General features: G+C 40.4%; 1 protein-coding gene across 1 annotated transcript in view; it reads right to left on the bottom strand.

The window, feature by feature from the left end:
* The window catches only part of LOC127581990 (mitogen-activated protein kinase 10-like), a 200,465-nt gene extending 189,554 nt beyond the window's left edge, over window positions 1-10,911 (bottom strand). The window contains 1 exon segment of the mRNA XM_052036874.1: window positions 10,683-10,911. The gene's annotated coding sequence lies outside the window, so the exon portion shown is untranslated.
* Window positions 10,912-15,397: the final 4,486 nt, after the last annotated feature.

Here is a 15,397-nt window from a genome sequence, read left to right as displayed (position 1 = left end):
GCCTTAGAAGAATATGTTTATTTTGTAATTTATGCATTTTCTTTAAATACTAATCATTATCTATCCACCATCACATTGTTCAACATAATCTCCCAATCAACGACAGCCAACTCTCCTCTCATACATTAATAGTTCGGAGCCCAGGTTGAGAATCCCACTCAGAAAGATGCCTTTTCTTGACACCTTCAGGCTCCCTCACAACATCTTATCAATCCAGTCCACTCACTGATCTCATCTCTCCAAACATCCCTGACCAATGATCCAACTTCCAAATTCCCCAAATCACTCCTCCAAAGAATTCCTGTCTCCCCAATCCAAACCACCCCACGCTGCTTCTTTCACTGGCACTGACTCTCTGTCCCCTGCCCTGGACCCAGTTCCCCAATTGGCACCCAAATGAGGTCCAGAGGGGACCTCTGCCCAAGGCCCAAACTTTAGCCTTGTCCTCAATCCCTGACAAAGGCCTCAACAGGACTGCTGACAACCAAATGGAAGCATTCTCAGCCCTGTGACTGCCCAAACCTTTTAGAACCCCTGGGCTTCTCTGATATTTTGCTTTGTGCACTCCGCAATAATGGAGGTGTGGAGGGGGAGAGTATGAAAGCCCCATTCAGTAGCATGTGCTGCTTGAGCCATTCCACTGCCGTGTTTTACTTGGTGTGCTCAGGACCAAAACATGAAGTGTCCAAAGAGCCTTCAGCCATTGACAGGATGAATTTCTGGGCCAATATTACCTAAGTGCTGACAGCAAATTCCAAGAAACATTACAGTGCCAACAGCTCTGCTAAAAGCAAATCAGTACCAACACCTTGGCCAACATCCTTCCCTTGACTAATCCAGCAAAAACTGTTGCCATCTTAGAACAGCTACCATGTTTCACAACATGATGACCATCACCATACCCCAAAGGGAATAGATGGAGCCCATTTGGTTGTCTATCATCCCATTTTTGGGAAACAGGTCAAGAGGTGAGAGCAGTCCAGCCATTACCTTCTAGCACATCTCCACCAGTGTCCAACCCACCATGACTTTGGAAATGGGCACCCACCATTCCAGCTTGAACTGAGTCAAAACCTCATGAGTGAATAAAAACTGAAATCCAGTATAAGATCTGCACAATAAATCAAAGTCAACATAGAATGACCTAACCAGAAATTCTTAAAGGAGTGATTGGAGGCAACTGCTAAAGCTGGAATGGTGGGTGACCATTTCCAAAATCATGGTGGGTTGGACACTGGTGGAGGTGTGCTGGAAGGTAACTGTTGGACTGGTCTCACCTGTTGCCCTCTTTTTAAAATATGGGATGATAAGGCAACCAAATGGGCTCCATCTATTCCTTTCGGTGATATGTTCAATGACTTCTGTGGGGCTGGGGATATTAAACTTTCTTTCAGCAGCGCAAATATCATCAAGAATTTCACTGTAATAATTTTAATAAAGCATGATGATGAAAATCATTCAAGTCTCTAACAAGGTTCGCTTGAGGAGAGGCAGGGATCGGGGGGGGGGGGGTTTCCCTTACCAGTGTTCCAGTGTTCACTAAATGTAGTGTTGCTACAGTCAAATGACTGGTTGAAGTAAGTTTTAAAGATTTTTCACTAGTCTGGAGTCCCAGAGAGATTTCATTTTTCTGCCCCCATCCCATTTTGCACTCTAATTTTCCACCCTAAAACCTTGATTAAGAACTGTTTGCTTTTACACTTGTTCCCCTCCTATTCTTACTTTCGGTGTATCCCCTAGGTATTAGTCCATCAAAATCCACTGAATCTGAGCTCAGGGTGTTGGAGTGCATCAGGGCAAAAAGATACTTCTTCTCACAGAATATATTGAAATTCTGCCCATGAGAAATATGGATTGTAAGGTTTCTTGCATATCTTTAGAAGGAACAAATGGTAACCCATTAGCGTTGACTTCAACACCTAAATTATTCGTTGGGATTTGGCTGCAACTGGGATATTTAGACAAAGATTCCAACCAGAATGCAAAAGCTTTTTTGTTGTTGAAACACTACTTTAAGCTGCCTCAGAGATGTTGCATGTCTCTGTTTTGCATCATTTTATTGTACAAGACAGTGAACCCATCATCATCCAGTATGCTGCTGAAGTAGATTTACTTTCAGAAGCTGCTTACTATATTCCTTTCCTTCTAGTTCCACCCACAGGCAATATATTCCTGCTTCAGTGAAATAACATTTGTATTACTGCTCATCATTAGTCTAAAATAATAGGTTATGAATTCTATTTGCTTTGTCATCAATTAAGTGAGAAATTAAACAGATCTGACCAATTAAATATTCGATGTGAATACATCACTTACTCATTTGCGACCAAATAAATTTGATATCAGCAGTCTCTAGGAGCTTTCACAGTTTATGGTGAGTGCACAGCTTTCCCACCATTGAGAACTGACAGCATTACAGATCCATGAAAATGGGAGTCTGCAAATATGCTGCATGATCAAGGCTCTGAATTCCATCTAAATAAAGGCAAGCAGTTGATCCTACGTGCTTGCTCTGTTATCTGCATTTGTTTGAATGCTTTCTACACATTGGAAAAGGACAGGAGTCTGTCATATAAAACATTTTCCTGACCTGAAAACCCTGGAATTACTTCCTTACATATCTTTACAGTCAGAATTCCCCAGGATAATGAATTTTGCAATGTTTGTAAAGAAGGTAACATAACCTCATCTCCTGCACAAGCCTCTGGCGACTAAATTGCTGTTGGAACAAAGCCTTTTGCAACCACATTAGAATAGGACATAAAAGTTTACCACTACACACTGCCTTACAAGATAGATATCCCTGTATATTCCACAAACAGACAACTGCAAGGAATTACAGATTCAGTTGGTGAACTGATGTCAGATGCTGTGCTCTGCAAAAGGCTTCTAATGGGGGCTGCTATTTTCCTGCAGGATGAATAAATGCAAATCAGAGTAAATGTTTTCAGACTGCCATAATTTACCACCTATTGGCCATGAACTTAGAGCAGGTGATAAAAATGTAAAAAGTGAAGGCATAGCTCCTCAAGCCTGCTCTGCCATTCAATAAGATTAGCCTTGATCCTTTGCCTCATTCACTTTGCCACTCATTCCTCTATCTTCTGATTACCTTCGTGTCCAAAAATTTATTAACCTCAGATGAATATTCCCAATGACCACAGGCCCTGAAGCCAGCAATTGCAACCCTTTGAGGACAGAAATTTCTCCTTGTCTCAGTCCTGTATGGTCAACCCTTCTTTTCCTGGATTGATATCAGTTATTTTAGCTGGAGAAGATTAGGATAACTGAGGATAAATTAAAGCATCAGTCCTACAAAACAACAAAGACTTACATGGACCCACTCCCAGCACTTCTGAACAGAAGGTGAGAAAAACTAGTAGGAATGTGAAAACATATTTTGTCTCTTCATATTTCAAACACTTGCAGTACTTTGCTTTATGAAACATTTAAGGGATTTGCTCCCTACTTGACACCTTTGATTTTCTGCTGGAACCATCTTCTACTCCAGGAAAACTGGATTTTTCAGTCCAAGATTCAAGGTGAGACCATTTAAGAACCCTAAAGTCTCAGTTATAATGTGTTAAGTTTAATGTGTTTTTTGTTGGCAAAATATGCAACCAGGGCCATTTTCTAGTTTCCAGTACTATCGGTTATGAGGAGAGTCGTGATAGATCGGATTTGTTTTGAGAAGAGACTGGATAAGATGGGTTTGTTTTTCCTGGAGCAGAGGAGGCTGAGACATGACCTCATTGAAGTTACAAAATTATGAGGGGCATAGATAGGGTAGATGGTAGGAAACTTTTCCTCATAGCAGAGGTATTTAAAACTAGAGGGCCTAGGTTTAGGGAAAGGGTTAAGAGGTTTAGATGGCATCTGAGAAAGAACTTTTTCACTCAGAGGGTAGTTGGAATCTGGAACACGCTGCCTGAATGGGTAGTGGAGGCAGGTACTCTCTCAAAATTTAATAAGTAACTAGATATATATGGACTAAGTACAGGAAAATGGGATTAGTATAGGTGGGTGCTTGATGGACAGCATAGACATAGTGGGCCAAAGGGCTCGTTTCTATGCTGTGTAACTCTATGACAAATTGAAGTCTCAGTGTTGCAGTGTTTTAGTGGTTATTATAGAAACACTATGAACTCAATAAATAACAGAAAAATGCATAAGCTTAAGACCTTCACTTCTTGTTAAAGAAGAAATCAGACTATTAGCAGAAAGATGTTCTTCATCGTTATGAATTGTACAGGAATAACAAAGGTAGAATTCTAGGTGAATGAAATAATCTGTAATGGAGACCACTGAAACAGATTCTGATTCCACGATGTGTTGCCAGCTTGAAGCCCTATAATAATCAAGCTGATATGATCCCAGCGCAGGGAATTGGGGGGAATGTAATGTACATGGGCCTGGTAGAGGTCCAAGTTACTGAGTGCAACTCCAGCACCCAGCAGCCCATAAAGTTTGAACCGGTAAGGGGAGGGACCTTGGGTCTCCCACACTGACCCTATCTGTCCCTTGGAAACACTTCTCTTGCAGGGTCCAGGCCACTGACCTATCAGAAGTTCCAGCAAATGCTGGACCTAATATACCAGGATCATGGATATTTCTTCAGCCTTCTATGAGCTGCAGCAAGTATTAGTGGGAATAAATCAGCCCAGGATTGGATATGCCAGGTCCTGGTACAGCATTGGGATTGATGTTAGTCTTGCAAGAGATTAACCAGCTGGCTTCTCTTTGCAAGGTCCAGTCAAGGATTCCCTCTGCAGGGAGACTTTGCAGGATTTCCGGGATTGGGATTGCCACCCCTCCAGAATCTCCAGGAATGAAATGCCATTCTCTAGGACACTGCTGCAAACAACCTGGTGAAAAGCCCTTTAAAAACATGCTTTTGTTTTGGAGCAAAAACAAAACTGCTGGAGGAATTCAGTGGGTTTGAGCAGCATCTGTGGGTGGGATAGGAACTGCCACCATTTCGGGTCGAGATCCTGCATCAGATCTGAGAACGTAGAGGGAGATGGCCAGTATACAGTGGAGAGGGGGAGAGGTGAGACAGGGGCCTGTGGGTGATAGGTGGACCGAGGAGGGGTGAGTTGGGAAGTAGCCAGGTAGGGGAGAGGGGGTGGGGGTGGAGTTGGGAGGCAGGGGCAGGTGGGTGATAGGTTGAAGCAGGAAGGAAATAAAAAGGAAGATGGAGGCCTGTGGGGACAGCAGAAAGCTCTTTCTTCAACCTTGCAGATATTTTTTTTTCCTTCCAGATTTCCTTGCTGACTGCCCCCTGATTTCAACAATTCTGATGGAGCCAGTATACAATATCCTAAACAGCAACTTCCAAACATGCACCTCCATCTCTGACAGTGTGGATCTCCATCTTATTTTATTGTACAGCAGCTAAAAAGCACAAAAGAGAGAGGTTCTGGGAAGACGTACATGACACTGAAGATGTGTAGTTGAATTGAATGCAGAAAATCTGTGAGTAATGAAATGGCCCTCTCTACTCTATCAAAATATTGTGAATTTTGACTTCTACTGAGCAAAGAAATGCTATGTTTCTGCAAAAGTTGTTCCTTATCTGTTAGAAATGCAAGTCACAGACACTCCAGCTGAACTACACCTAGTGAATTGCAGACTTCCAGAAGAACAACAGAATCGAACATATCCAGAAGGCACTTTTTGTTAAATTGAGAAGCTCCTTATTTTATAAGTAAACCAGACAGGTTTCAAAGAAAAATTGCCTATCCTAATTTTCGAACTATTATACCTGTTTATACAGTTTTAAAAGTTTGCTTGAATTTCACTTCCTGATGTCCATTTTATATCAAGGGCAGTCCTCCATTGAACTAAACAGCCACCTTTAACTTACAACACAATCCACTGAAATTATGTTGTGCAGCATTGCTAATACATAAAATAAATGGGTTAAAACCTTCATTAAAGTTGTGGATGAAAGAATATAATGCGAATGCTATAAACATAACTCAGTTACAGTTCCAGCTCACTTAATAAGAGCCAATGGAATCTACACCTTTTTGCACCAGTCAGTGGCAGAGAGCAGTAAGTTCACCAATCACTGGAAGACAACAGCAGCCTGTAATACCCAACGGCAGAAGGCAGAAGCTTGTACCGATCATTAGCCTAGTGGCAGAGGAGAGAAGTCTGTAATGACTGGTCACCAAGGCAGTAGCACAATTAACCAGTGCCAGAGGACAGGTGTCCATAATAATCTTGTGTCAGAGGGTGTTGGTCATTAATGACCAGTGGCAGAGGGCAACAGCTTGTAATGACCAGTGACAAAGGAAGTAGCCAATTTAACCAGTGGGAGAGGGCAGGAGGCTGTACTGACCAGTGGCAGAGGGCACTGGTCATTAATGACGAGTAGCAGAAGGTATCAGTCTATAATGACCAGAGGCATAGGGTAGGAGCCTAGGTTCCTTGAATGTGAGGCTGAGAGGGGCATCTATGTTCCTCCCTGCTCCAGATTTTGGTGAGGATGGGGCTCTTCCTGCCAACTGGTACCAGATGGTGCTGGGCAAGTCTCGGAAATGATGAGTGAAATGTCTAGAGGGAATTGTGGCCACAAACAAGCCAGGAGAATTGTTTTTGCAAATTCTTTGATTCAAGTGATTTCAATGGGTGCTTTTACCTTAAGGGCATCTGCTTCTTGCAATACAGATGGCTGGAAATTTGAGTGTTCTTCCTGTCCACTGTATTGGGAGCTCCACCTTTTTTTTAGTATCAGTAAAGTTCAAATGTAGGCAAATGTATTTTGCTTAATTAGAAAGGAAATTTGTCAATTGCATCAGAAGCATTGGGAAAATATGATCCCTGCGAAGAAAAACAAATAACAGTGGCCCTTATTGGATGGCCAGAAGATTTAAAGCCAATCATAACAATTAGTATCACATTTTCAAAACCTCAAGTTATTTGACATCTGCCTTTTGAAAATGAGCAGAAGATGTTTAATCAAATAACAAAAACAGAGGATGCTGGAAATGCTCAGCTGGTCAGGCAGCACTGTGGACAGAGAAACAGTTAGCCTTTCAGGTTGATTACCTTTTATCGGGATACAAATGCAAAAGGATTGATTGCGCAAAGCAAATGTGGGTGGTAAGTGGACAAGTGAAGAAACAGAACTGGGAATAAAGACGTTTTAAATAGTAATATCAAAATTATTACAAAAAAGGGGATAGTGATTCGGATCTAAACAAGTTGAGCATTTGTTGAATCCAGAAGACTGTGATGTGCCTCGCTGGAAAATATGGTGAGTTTATGCCGGCATGTATTGAGCTTTCTTGAAGACCAAGAGGAGAGTGTGAAAATGGAACAGAGAACTAAAGTGACAGGTCACCAGAACATAGGGACAAGCTTACAGGCTGAAAGGTGGTGTTGAAGAAAGCGATCAACCAACCTGTCTATGGTCTTCCCTAGGAGACCATATAGTAAGTAGCAAATACAGTATCCTATATTGAAAGAAATACAAGTTAATTGCTGTTTCACCTGAGAAATATGATTCAGAAGGTTGAAAGGGTGGGGGTGGAAGGGTAGGTGTAGTAACTCTTGCATAGGAAGATGCCTTGGGAGGGCTACTAAGGACATTAATGATTGGACCAAAGAAGGGAAGAGCTCCTGAGGGAATGCAAAGTGTCTTTGGTGGTGGCATTATACTGAGGGAAGTGGAAAGCACATTGATTGTGGAAGCTGGTGGGTTGGAAGGCAAGATCAAGGAACTCTATCTTGGATCTGAAAGGGTAGGGAAAGAATCACAGCCCGAGTACAGGACATGGAACAGACACAAATGATGTCCTATATACTGCATAGAGGAATTCTCCAGACAGAAAAATATATTTTGGAATGTCTGCTATGGGTGATGGCGTCATCAGATCATTTGTATCCAGTGACTGAGAACTTGGAGAATGGAATGGAGTCATTACAGGAAGCGGCAGTTCTTTGAACAGTCCATGGACCTGAAGTGTTAACTGTTTCTCTCTCCACAGATCACACCCGATCTGCTGAGCAACTTCAGCATTTCCCAATTTTTATTTTGGATATTCTAGCTTCTGCACCAGTTTTTTTGTAATAATGTTAAAAACTAATATGTCCAATGTTTCCCTAAACTGATTATTTACAGATGGTAAAATTTCAGTCAGTTTTTAATTCAAATACCCATTGTCGACTGTGAATTGCTGGTGCCAGCCATTCAAATGCAAGCAAGTCTCACATTTACACACACACAAACTGAGTCTGGGCTTCACTGACAACCAAACCTGTCAGTTTTCCCCACCAAGTCCAACAGCAAGGCCGAGTGTTCATGAAATTCCCCGCCTCTCAAATCCTGCTGCAGTCAGACCTTGGTTTTAATGGGGATTTCAGGCTTGCAAAATAGGAAGTTATTGTTATTTGTGCTTTTATACTTCTTTTAATTTGCATTTTATTTTCCTTTTAATATTTTAGAAATTATTTACTTAGATTTTAAGAGTTTTTAAATACCTTTGAATAACCTGACTTCCTCTCAGCACCAGCTCTGGCACCAGCTTTTCCTTCACCCAATGCCTGCTCCAGGGGCAAGGCCTCAGCAAAGAGAGCCAAAGGCCTACATGTCACCAGACCTCACCACTTCAGAGCCACAAAGATCAGCTCCCAACCAGCCACGTTAGTTCAGGCATGTGGGGACCACAGTGGCAATTCAGGGCAGTGGCTGGGTCCAACATGATCCAACCCACTGAATTTTGGGACACCTTTTTCTCTTCTTATTTAAATATTCAAACACACAATTATTGCCTATCTTTACATGTCACATCAGAGTTTAGGGGTGTAATTTTAGAAATTTGATATGATAAAACTGACTTTTTCTTTTGCAACCTTTGCTTTCCATTGTATCCATCAAGACGCTTTGCCTGACTCCTCTGAATGAATTATGGTATGAATCCCACTCCAGATAGTCCTTTTGAGCAGAGACTGAAGCTCCAGCTCTAAATTCTGGGCCAACATCCGATAGGATACTTACATCTGGACGGTTTGGAAACTCAGGAAACACACCAGGGGCTGGTACAGTGATGGCTATGGCCACTGAGGTGATGTACATGCTGCAAACTGTAAATTAACCTCTAAATCCTTCCCCAACATTATACTATTCTCAAAGTCTGAATGTGAAGATGTGATAAAGAAATCAATCTTGTAAACAAGTATTATAACTCTAGCTCCAATAGATTTTAAGTAAAATGTGTTAATTATTATATTGCTATGAAATTTTACCTACAGCAATTTGATCATTTGTTACATGGAAGAGGACAGGAGACTATAACACTCAGAATAAATATTATTCTCTTTTATGTTTACATTGATATTTTCTGATTATCTGCACACCCATTGAACTGGTACCTAAAGAAAATTACAGACTCCTGGAATTAAGTCCTGGAAATCTATACTGTACCTTGATCCTCTTTCAATGTTTTTATTTTCAATGTATATATAGAAATGTAATCATATTTAAGAAGTCTGAAAATGGCTAATAGTCTTTCTAACTTTGTATTGACAAAAAAGGAGGAACTTTGTATACATTTTACATCACCAAATTATCACAGAGCATGACTTGCTCATATTCACAATGAATGTAAGTGGACAAAACAGAAAATTGATCATTTGACTGTAAGATGCCTCTCTTTCAGCTCTAGGTATTGTGTGCAAGATCTTAATATATTGCATTTGAAAACTGAGTAAAATAACATGCTAAATTTGTATAAAAAGACACTATCACAGTCTCTAAACAAGATAGTTGTATATCCATATTCAGTCATGATTATTTGTAATATTTGCATATACCTTTCTCCCTAGAGATTCTGACAGAAAGAAATCACAACACAGTCACTGAACAAAATGCCTTCCTCTGCAATAAGCAAGAATGCAGCCCGGGTAGTTTCTGCCCCTCTACCAGAACCAGTCTTTTGTTATCGACACATAGGGATATTAAGAAACTAAACAATGGCTTGTTTAAATAGTAAGAGCAGTGCTCCCAAATGATGGAATAAGAAAGGCGATGTGCATCATCACTTTGTCAAATAGAATTAATAACATCATACAGGTCCCTTCGTCCTTGTAATCATAGCAGGCAGAGGATACTAGCAGGAATAAAATTCCCCTGCCGCATATGCTATCTGGCTTGATTAAAAATGTTAATCAAAGCAGCAGTCGTAACCTAACATTTCTATTAATTCAAAGAATCTAAAGATAAGACAGTCATTTAATTCCTGAGATATTAATCTCATTCACTGAGATCAAAACTTGCTGAATCATCACTAAATAATTTTAAAACAATTATATGTACCACTAGCTGTAAGGATTGAAAGGTGTAAGATCCCTTTCCTACAATTCACAACATGTTAATTTTGCTTGTGATAAATCCCACTGCAACATGAGTTCTCTCCTGCCTGTATCAATTATACAATAGATATTGTTTGCATGCAAAGCTTGCACATTATTTTGTTCCAATATGTGTCCTTTTGTAATGACAGTTACCGGAACGATGCATATCACTGATAGGAAAAAGGCTACATCCCGCTGCACTCGCAGAGATGCTTTCAGCTTGCAATCCTAACAGTCTACTTCATTAACCTTTGCTGCAATTAATATTCATCACCCCACCCTTAGCAGGTTAGCACACTGCATCAGCATCATCCACCTACCATTCCGTGCCAACTGTAGAGAATCCCAGTACGGCAACAGTCCTCCACCGCAATCTGGATTCAAAACATTTTGCCGTTCACAAAAGAAAAAACAAAACAAAAAGAGATGCACAGCGGGATGGAGAGGAAGTACAGATCGAGAGGGAGAGAGGACGGGAAAAGGTGCTGGAGAGCAGAGAGACTTTGCTGAATCACCGCCTTCATCCGTGTTAAACCATTGTGCAGTCCAATGCTGGCTGTACCACTGTGGAACCTACCAGATGAGACAGACAGAGGGCCTGGGGAATAGGTTACTATGGCAACTGAAAGGAGCACACATGACGTCAAAGCTCACAGAAGGCTGGTTGGCGAGGGGGAGGGGTGAGGGGAGAGACTTCTTCATATCTGCAACTATCTCCTGGTGAACCACCACGCTCCCAGCAATGACTTATTTTGAAGTCAATGCAAAACCGTTTAGCTCGTGTACTGTCACTTACAACATAAAGGAGGAAGATAATAGAAAGTAATAATTAATACAGAGAGCTCAAGGATGCTGCTGAGGCCCAGTGCTATTTATTGCTATCGTCCTTTTAAACATGCAGAATAATAACGTTTTGCCTGAAATATTCTAGGAAAGGAAAAATGGAAACCTCATTACTTCACGACAATTTTTCATTAAGAATGTGATGACTCTGCACAGAATAACTGAGTTTAGCTTCATTATAAAAATAAAGATTTTTTTTACTTGAATTATTCTTTAAAATAGAGCTACAATGCAACAAAAGCAGGAACAGCAAACCACAACACCTGCATGTATACGAAATGTCACAGCTCTCACATATCTACCTTTAAGTCTTTAAGGGCCCTTGAGTACTATTACTGCATCAGTACTGTACTGAGCTTGAGAACATCAGGCAATGTTCATTGGCACTGTGTTCATAGGTAATTAGTAGATTGAAATGCAGTGTGTTGGGGTTAATGCTTTGTATGAGATCTATTGGCCAGTCAGGATATCACATTCAGTATATGTGTCATTCCTCAAATTAAACACCTCGGTGGCATTTGTGCAATTCATGAAGCAAATACTTCCATTTGCAAAAGAGTGATAGATCTAACAAGGATCATAGATTCCCCAGGGCAAAATCAAGGTCATTAAGCCAAAGAGCAATTAATAATGTCCAGAAGAAGGGTCTCGGCCCGAAACATTGAATGTCCATTTCCTCCATAGATGCTGCCTGACCAGCTACATTCCTCCAGTGTTTTGTGTGTTGCTACCAATTCACTCACACTCATTTCCCTGTAATTTTTAATGAAAAGGGCTGCTGCACAAATTTGAGTGTCATTCTTGTTTCGGAAATACACTAAATATATACTTGCTACAGAAGTACAGCAACAATTCACTAGACTGCTTCCTGGAATGACAGGCTCATTGAATGAGTAGACTACGTCTGTATTCTCAAGCATTTAGAAGAATGAGTGGAGAATTAATTGAAACTACAAAATTCTTACAGTTCTCGACCAGCTGGATGCAGAGAGGCTGAGGAGTCTGGAGCCAGGGGTCACAGTCTCAGAATAGGGGTATGCTATTTAAGAGTAAGATGAATAGAATTTCTTTCATGCAGGGTATGGTAAGTCTTTGGAATTCTCTATCCCAGTAGGCTATGGAGGCTCTGTCACTGAGTTCATCCAAAACAGAGATCAATAGATTTCTGGATACTAAGGGAGTCAAGAGATATGGGGATAGTGCAGAAAAATGATATTGAGGTAGGAAATTAGCTACGATTGTATTGAATGGTGGAGCAGGCTTGAAAGGCCATATGGCCTTCTCCTCTTCTATCGCTCATGTTCTCATCCATCTATCAGTCTTATTCCTGTTGAGCAATACTTAAGCAATAACTCCATTTTAAAATGTAAACTTTTGTTTTCAATGTTCTCTATGGATCTCCCTTTCTCTGTGATTTCTTCCAGCCCTATAATCCTCCAAGATATCTTTGGTTCTTCTCTTTGTCTCTTCAACATCTTTCAGATTTAATTTCTTTACCATTGGTGAATGTGCCTTCATCTGCCAAAAACCAAACTCTAGAGTCCCCTCCCTAAACTTTCCTTCCTCCACCTCTCTTTCTCCCTTTAAGATGCTCCTTAAAACCTATCTTCTCGTCCAAGCTTTTGTCCTTGTATCTAATTATTTGGTTTAGTGTCTGATTTTATTTGCTAACACTCCTATGAACACCTTGCTATTTTTTGTTGTATTAAGTGTAATATACATTGTTAGTTGTTGTTATTAAAGTTTTAATTATATTAACATTATTACCTAGATTGACCTCGATTAATATTTGTAAAAATCAAAAATGCCTGTTTATGCTAAAACTACTGTATGTCCTCAAGCACAGCCCTGTTATTCAAATACAATACAAATCGTTCTGTAAATCAAAACATTCCACCTGTATCTTAATCACTTCTAAGACCTAGAATTGTCTCTGTGCGCATTACATATCCTTTAGAACTTACATCAAGTCAACATTGGTAAAGAAGCAGAACAGCGAAATCTGAACTTTAAATTACATGCATTAAATCTGCAGAGGCACTATACAAAATTATACTCCCTCATGTTTTTTTTAAATTTGCAATTTATAAGTTATTTATAACTTATTTTTCTCTTAAACTGATAGAGTTCTTCAGCTTCTGCAGTTAAAGTTCCAAGCCATTTTATAACTTTTCACAATTCATGAAGGAAAATAACTTCCAGCTTGCTGCTATCAGTGTTCAAAACAAGAGGGTGTGACCCTTGCCTTTAATTGTTTTACTTTGATGAAATTACACTCCAGCTCGATACCCACTCCTATAGATTCTCTCTTCTCCAACATGATCAAATTATTGCATCAATCCCAATAGCTCTCCACAACAAAGTATGTCTAAACCCCCACTCTAATTCACTCTCTACACTCAATCCTTCCCACTTCCAGATCCACACTCCAAATGGTTTCGTCCATGAGCTTTCGAATAGTAGGAGCTTATGCACTGAAAGTCTTTGTGCATGAGTAATTGTACAAGGCTTGTCCTATCAAGCACAGTACACTTATATGACAAAATATACTTTATTCATTAAAAAATTAAATGTAATACAGAAAATACAAGTCAACGTTTTCATAACATCATGTCATTCCAGTTACTTAACATTAACATGTCATCAAATATCACACATTTACACCCTAAAAGTAAATAGTTCTTGGACTTTTAACACAAAATTCATCTAATTCGGCAGAAAGTCTTAAACTGTGGCCCTTCCCCACAGAGCTTTTTGCAGTGGCTGCTCCCAGCATCAGTGCATGCATTAGCATATGGCCCTAGACCTTTGAGTTCTAGTTTGCAATACTTGGACAGAATCTTGTAATCCACATTCAACAGTGAGAAGGGTCACCAACATCCGCTATCCTCCCTTTCCCTCATCTGGTTGTAGATCAGGATGATGATGCTATTCCTCATGGATTCTGATATGCTTTATGAACAGTATTGTACACTTCCAGCAGGTCTGGGCCCAGCCAGTCCCACAGAGCCAAGTACACTGCTATTGTTAAGCCATCACTTCCAGGAGTTTTGTTCATCTCAAGAGAATGCAAGATAAAGACCAACTCCAACAAGAGAAAGTCTAACAACCAACCCATGACATACATTGGTATCATTATCCCCAAGTCACCATAATCAACATTCTAAGGGTTACTATTAATCAGAAACTCAACTATATAAATATCATAACTCTAAGACCATGACAGAGGCTGGGTATCCTGCGGTGAGTGACTCACCTCCTACACATCAAAGCCTTTCCACCAGTACAAGACAAAAGAATGTGTTGGAATACTTCCCATTAACCTGAATGATTCACCTGAAACAATCATTCCCTCCAACACTAACGCACAGTGGCTGCACTGTGCAGTATCTACAACAGTTATTCACCTAGGCTACTCCAGCAACACCTTCCAAATGTGTAGACTCTATCAGCAAGGAGAGAACAGCAGGTGCTTGTGAATACCATCACCTGCAGTTTTCCCTCCAAAAAACGCACCATCTGACTTTGAAATCTACACCAGTCATTCATTGCCGTTGGGTCTAAATCCTGGAAATCCTTCACCCACAGCATTTTAGGAATAGTCTCACCAGAGGACTGCAGCAGTTCAAGAAGACAGCTCACCAAATCCTTTTACACATAGCAGCCACTCTGTGCTAGCACTAGAGGGAATAGTGTTTCTGGTGGTTCGTCAAAGCAAGTGGAGAGTATTCCAAGGGCAGTTAGGGATGGGCAATCAATGCTGACGTTGCCAGTGATATCCAGATCCAAAAAAAATGAATAAGTGAGAAAAATAGTACAACTTCCAGAACCTCACTTCTGCATATCTGGAACATCTTTGAAATATGTGTTCCTGTTAATTATTCAAAAATATCAGTAATCATTAGAATCTTAAACAGAAATAGAAGATGTTGAAGGATAATCCATTAAATGTGAAGGTTGGTGAAGTTAAAAGTAAGGACAAGAGGAAACATTGTCCTGGATCCATCTGAGGAGAGGGGTGACAGCAGAAGTGCAGGAAATAGCGGAGACGTGGTTGGAAGCCCTGTCAACAATAAAGCCACAGTTAAGGACAAATGAAGAAATCTTAATGGCACTGGTGTGGAAAGTCACAACAGAGGTGAAATGACAGAGACAAAGAGACTGGAAGAATGGAATGGAGTGCTTTAAAGGA

Source organism: Pristis pectinata, chromosome 2 (assembly GCF_009764475.1).
Source record: "Pristis pectinata isolate sPriPec2 chromosome 2, sPriPec2.1.pri, whole genome shotgun sequence".
In the NCBI taxonomy this organism is placed as follows: domain Eukaryota; kingdom Metazoa; phylum Chordata; class Chondrichthyes; order Rhinopristiformes; family Pristidae; genus Pristis; species Pristis pectinata.
The sequence above is the reverse complement of the archived record's forward strand: the minus strand, read 5'-3'. Positions and strand labels throughout refer to the sequence as shown.